Here is a 6,428-nt window from a genome sequence, read left to right as displayed (position 1 = left end):
TTTTAAAGCATTTCTTTTCTATTATTATTATTATACGTTAAGTTCTAGGGTATATGTGCACAACGTGCAGGTTTGTTACATATGTACACATGTGCCATGTTGGTGTGCTGCACCCATTAACTCGTCATTTACATTAGGTATATCTCCTAATGCTACCCCTCCCCCCTACTCCCTCCCCACAATAGGACCCAGTGTGTGATGCTCCCCTTCCTGTGTCCGAGTGATCTCACTGTTCAATTCCCACCTATGAGTGAGAACATGTGGTATTTGGTTTTCTGTTCTTGCGATAGTTTGCTGAGAATGATGGATTCCAGCTGCATCCATGTCCCTCCAAGGACATGAACTCATCCTTTTTTATGGCTGCATAGTATTCCATGGTGTATATGTGCCATATTTTCTTAATCCAGTCTGTCACTGATGAACATTTGGATTGGTTCCAAGTCTTTGCTATTGTGAATAGTGCCACAATAAACATACGTGTGCATGTGTCTTTATAGCAGCATGATTTTTTCTGTCCTTGAATTTTTTAGGGTGAAAATTAGTTACATAATTGCTTGTTTTTATGTGTTCTACCTGTACATCATATCTTTATATCTGCCTAAGAAGTCTTGTTATTTGATTTTTAATGACCTCAAAAGGAGTTCACTGTTTGGATTTTTCTGCAGAGTTTTATTATATTAGTTATAATTTTTCTTGGCTTGCCTATATCAGAAAGTTTAGGATACTTCACCAGCCATACTATTGGAGTTTTTCATACATATCTCAGAGAATTGGCAAACTATGACTCTTTAGCATGATATTCTTTTTAAAAGAGTGCAGTGAAAATCATAGTCTATGTCTTAGTCTGCTTTGTGTTGTGATTACAGAGTAACTGAGACTGAGTAGTTTATGATCAATAGAAGTTTATTTAGCTCATGTTTCTGGAGACTGAAATCTGTAAGAGCATGGGGCAGGCATTTTGTGAAAGACTTTATGCTGCATCATTCTATGGCAGAAGACTGAAGAGGAAGAAAATGTGAAAGCAAGAGAGTAAGACAGTGTAGAACTCACTTTTTTAACAACCCACACTCACAATAATGACATTAATCCATTAATGAGGGTGGAGCCCTTGTTGTCTACTCACCACCCTTAACAATCTGAATTCTTAATGCAGTCACCACGACAATTAAATTTCAACGTAACTTTTGGAGGAGCCAGTCAAACCACAGCATTTTAATCTTGGCCCTTCAAAACTCATGTCCTTCTTACAAACAAAATGTATTTATTACATCCCAAGAGTCCCAAATCCTTAACTTGTTCCAGCACTAACTCAAAAGTCCAAACTCCAGACTCTCATCTGAATTAGATATGGGTGTGATTCAAGGCACAATTCTGCCTGAGGGAACTTTTATTTATTTGTGAGCTTGTGAAATTAACATGCATGCATCCAAAGTAGAATTATAGGACAGATATGGGGTAGGCATTCCGAGTCCAAAAGGGAGAAATAACAAGAAGAAAGGGGTAACTGGTCCCCAAAAGTCCAAAACTCAACAAAGAAAACAACTTCAAGTTAAAGATCCTGAATAATTTCCTCTGGCTCCAAGTCTAACATCCTGGGCACAGTGGAACAGGAGTTGGACTCCTACAACTTTAGGCAGCCCCACCCCTATAACTTTGCTATGTTTAGTTCATCCAGCAGCTCTCATTTGTTGGTATCCTGTGCCTGCAGCTCTCCCAGGCTGATGCTGCAATGTGGTAGCTCTACAGTTATGAGGTCATGATAGTGACCTCACTACTACAGCTAAGCTAGGCATCACCCTAGTGGGGGCTCTCTGTGGTGACTCTTCTCTTGCAACAAGTCACTGACTGGGCCCCTAGGCTGTTCGCGACAACATTGAAAATCTAGGTGAAGGAAGTCATGTCCCCGCGGCTCTGCATTCTGCACACCTACAAAATTAGCACCACATGGACTCTACCAAGGCTTATAGCTTGTACCTTCCAGAATGGTGGATGGAGCTGCACTTGGACCCGCTTGAGCTGTGATTGGAGCAACCAAGGAGCTGTGCTAAAATTTGTGGAGCATTGACACGGAGTGATTATGGGCAGCTTGTCCTAGAGAGTGACTGGGGCCTGTCTCTGCAAACTATTCTGCCTTCCTCCAGTTCTGGAACCATTATAAAAAGAGCAGCCTCAAAAATCTCAGAAACCTCTTTAGGGACTTTCTACCATTATTTTTATGATCCCTTCTTTCTGTACTAATCATTTGAGCAAATGGTTGCTTGGCCACGTCCTTTGTTTGTGCTCCTGAGTATGCTCTTTCATTCTTTACAAGACCAGGTTGAAAATATTCAAAATCTTTCCATGCCATTTCTCTCTTAATTATAAATTCTACCTTTAAGTCATTTATGTTATCTCACTTTTTATTGTATGTGGTTAAAGGTATGTAGACAATTTCTACAACATTTTACTTAGAAACTTATTTCAGTAGATATTCCCGTTCATTATTCTGAAATTTCACTTTCCATAAAGCCGTACAGCATGTGCAAAATTCATTGAAGTTATTTAATACTTCATAACAAGAATTGGCATTTCTCTATTTTTCAATAAGACATTCCCTTTTTGCATCTGAGACCTTATCAGAATCGCCTTTACTGTCTATACTTCCTCCAATATTCTGATCATGACCACTTAAGTGATCACGTTAGAGAACTTCTTCTCTAAGAAGTTCTAGACTTTCTCTACCTTTTTCATTTACTTCTGAGCCCTCATCAGAATCACCCTTGACACTCCATTCATGGCACTCTGGACTTTTTCTAGCATACTCCTTCAAAGTCTTCCAGCTTCTAACGATGACTTAGTTCCGAAGTTACTTTCACATTTCAGGTACTTGCTATAGCAACAGCCTAATTTCTGTGAACCAGTTTTTTGTCTTAGTTCTTTATCTTTTACTATAAGAGAATACATGAGATTGGGTAATTTATAAACAATATAAGCCTGTTTACTTTATGGTTCTGGAGACATGGAAGTCTGAGAGTGTGGAACTCACATCTTATAAGGACCTTAGTGCCACATCACTCCATGGCAGAAGGCAGGACAAGAAAACACAAGAGCAAGCAAGAGACAGAGGGCCAAACTCACTTTTACATTAACCCATTCTCATGACAACGAATTCACTCCATTGATAACAATATTAATCCATTAATGAAGGTGGAGCCCCCATGGCCTAATCACCTCTTAACAGTCCTACATCTTAACACCAGCAAGATGGAAATTAAATTTCAACATAAATTTTGGAGATAGCCTTCAAATCATCGCACCTGGCCATTATAGACCTCTCTATTGAGAATGGTAAGGGGCCTCTTATTTCTGAGGCTACTGTATGTTGTTTGAATACAGACAGCTTTAAAAGCTTGCAAGGATGAAAATTCAGAGCAATAATGAAACTGGTATAAATAAGACAATGGACTTTCAGGACGCCAGTGCAAAGCAGGTGAGTAAGTCAGTACTTTTCTAGATCCTGGTAGTATCCATTCAGCAGGGCCAGTCTGACCACTTCAAACAACTTCAGATTCATGTGTTTTCCTTTGATCTGCCATAGAACTTAGCCACTTCAGACTTCTGTTCCTTAGACTCTATTCTAAAACTCGAGGAAATGACACCTAAACACTGTGTCTTAAACTTGAGAACTGAAAGCCTCAGAGATCTCAGAAATCCCTTTAGGGACAGCCTGCCACTGTTAGAAATCCACCATAGATCCTATTTATAAAATAGCTGGATCTGCTGGTAATGAGTTGGGATTATAGAATCAGAAGAAAGTATACATCTAAAAGTTACCCATATCTGCACTTAAAAAATAGACACACTCTTGGAAATTCACCCTGCTTTGAATACCTCACATGTGATTTTCCATGTACATATATTAATTCTGAATCATGCATTATTTTTATGTCTTCTTAAGTTGTATACTTAAAGAATAAATAATATCCTTATAAATGAAGAAAACAATGAAAATCGTATTACATTATCTTTAGGTGAATGTAGTTTGTGTATGTATATCTAAATATAGTCGTTCCTCAGTATGCATGGGGTATTGGGTTCCCCAGTGGATACCAAAAGCCTGAGATGCCCCAGTCCCTTATCTAAAATGACTCAGTACTTGTATGTAACCTATGCGCATTCTATGCACATAATAATTCTAAATTATATCTAGATTATTTATGATATGTAATACAATGCCTATACATTACTTCATTTGCATTGATTCCACATAATGCTAGGTGCATACATAATTCCAGTTTTACTTTTTGGATCTTTGTGGAATTTTTTCTCCTAAATGTTTTTTTTAAATCCATCATTGATTTGAATCCATGAATGCAGAACACACAGATGTGAAGGGTCAAATCTGTATGTATTTTACATAGGCGTGTACACACACACTTTATTATAAGAACATTGAAATAACATATATAGGAAGGAATATAACTACTTTAATTTGAATGTGTATTTTAGATTGCTTAAATATGCATTCCAATTCAAATAAAATTATGTGTATATATATATATGGTTTGAAATTGTATGTTAATTTAGCTATATTGTAGTGTTTGTAAAATTTTAATAATCATCTCTGCTATGCTCACTAGCTTGGAGATTATTTTAAATAATAATATTAGGTAGACATAGAAATAAATACAATTTCAATTCAAAAGTTTATTTTCATCTTCATGGTCCTTTATTTCTGAATATAGCAATAATTACAAACTGGATTCAAAGGTTATGATTCCTTTCTTTATACAGTCCTTTATTTCTAAACTTAGCCTTAATAATCTAATTTTTTATTGAAAATTAGTCTTTTTTATGAAAAGTCAAGTCTTTAGTTGAGACAAAGAATTATCTTATCATCATTTAGTGACAATTCATAATAAAATGAATTTCTGAGTAATATCAAAAGACTTTCTTATGAACTTTCATCAGAAACCCATTACAATCCATTTGAAGAAACTGACATGCAGCATATTACTGCGATTTATTTTTTTGCATATGAGAATGAAACCTAGCTTCCAAAACTTATTGAAGATATTGGGAAAATTTTACTTAGACATAAATCTAGAGAAAGGAAAGACAAAAAAAAAAAAATCTGAGGTCCCAGGTCTGATAATCATGGGGAGAGGATTACTTGTGAACAAGAAAATGATGGATTTGTGATGAGCCTGGTGATGGTAACAGCATAATCACTAGTTCATAATGAGAAGATTTTCACAACCACATCAGAATAACTTAGTAAACAGTATACTTGACATTTTAAAAATCCTGTATCTAAATTAAAAAACTCTCATTCTGATATTTTTGTATGACTATACTTCAAAACAAAGCATATATTTATGGAAATAAATCTATATTTAAACCCTTTTAATCTTGAGTGCAGTGTTCCACAAAGAACTTACTGCAGGCTTAAATACTGTAGCACACCCAGCTCTAGTAAAGTATAATTTACAAGACAGGAAGGCTAAGATACTCAAAATGATTTAACAAGTACAGGGAAAGTATTTTTGAAGAAGTTATTTAACCCATTTGAAACTCATTTTCTCAACTGAACCTTAGAAAATGTAGATTCTGTGAAAATAAATGAAATTACATTTACAAAATACTATTTCTAGGACATAACAATCCTTCTCTTTCACACACATACACACCCCAGTACAATAAATAGAAAAAATAAATAAGACGTATTTAAGAATATTATAATTCACATTTGTCTGTCTACCTACAAAAGAGTTACAGCAATTCGCCTCGATTAAATGCCTTTGCAATTAAGCTTTATCAGGTGAGATAAGAAAAATTTTAGAAGCAAAATTTAGGTGAAGACCCAGCAGATGAGATCAATGTTTCTCTCATCTCTCTATTGCATACTGTTGGATCTGATTTTTCTTAATATTTTAAATCATATATACTGGCCAGTAATAATGGCATCTGCCCACTGGTGGTGATTATTATAGTAACTCAAACACCTTCCTCAAGACTGTTCTTTTCTTAGCATTTGTTCCCCACCTTTTATGGCCCAACTACTTTATTCTTCCTTTTATTTTCTACCACTTCATTTCACTTCTATGTGCATGACTAAGCAAACTTATTACGGTCTCTGTAAAAATATATATTTTGAAGTATAAGGTAGTTAGCAGATAGTAATAGAGATTCAAATATGGATATCTTGCCCATTTGTCATGGCCTTGGCATTTTACTGAACCAAACAGTAGTGTTTTTAAAACTCGCTACTCTCAGGAGAGAGTTTTCAGGCTCTTGCTTTCATACCACACACCTGCTGTAGGAAGAAACTGATCCCATCAGGACCTGTCACTTATTTTCATTTTTAACCAGGGGAAAAAGTGCATACAACACTTCCCCTGATAGAGCACAAACACTCCCTGAATACTTGGAAGAACAGTAAGAAATCC

Source organism: Mandrillus leucophaeus, unplaced genomic scaffold, assembly GCF_000951045.1.
Source record: "Mandrillus leucophaeus isolate KB7577 unplaced genomic scaffold, Mleu.le_1.0 Scaffold31, whole genome shotgun sequence".
Classification (NCBI taxonomy): domain Eukaryota; kingdom Metazoa; phylum Chordata; class Mammalia; order Primates; family Cercopithecidae; genus Mandrillus; species Mandrillus leucophaeus.
The sequence above is the reverse complement of the archived record's forward strand: the minus strand, read 5'-3'. Positions refer to the sequence as shown.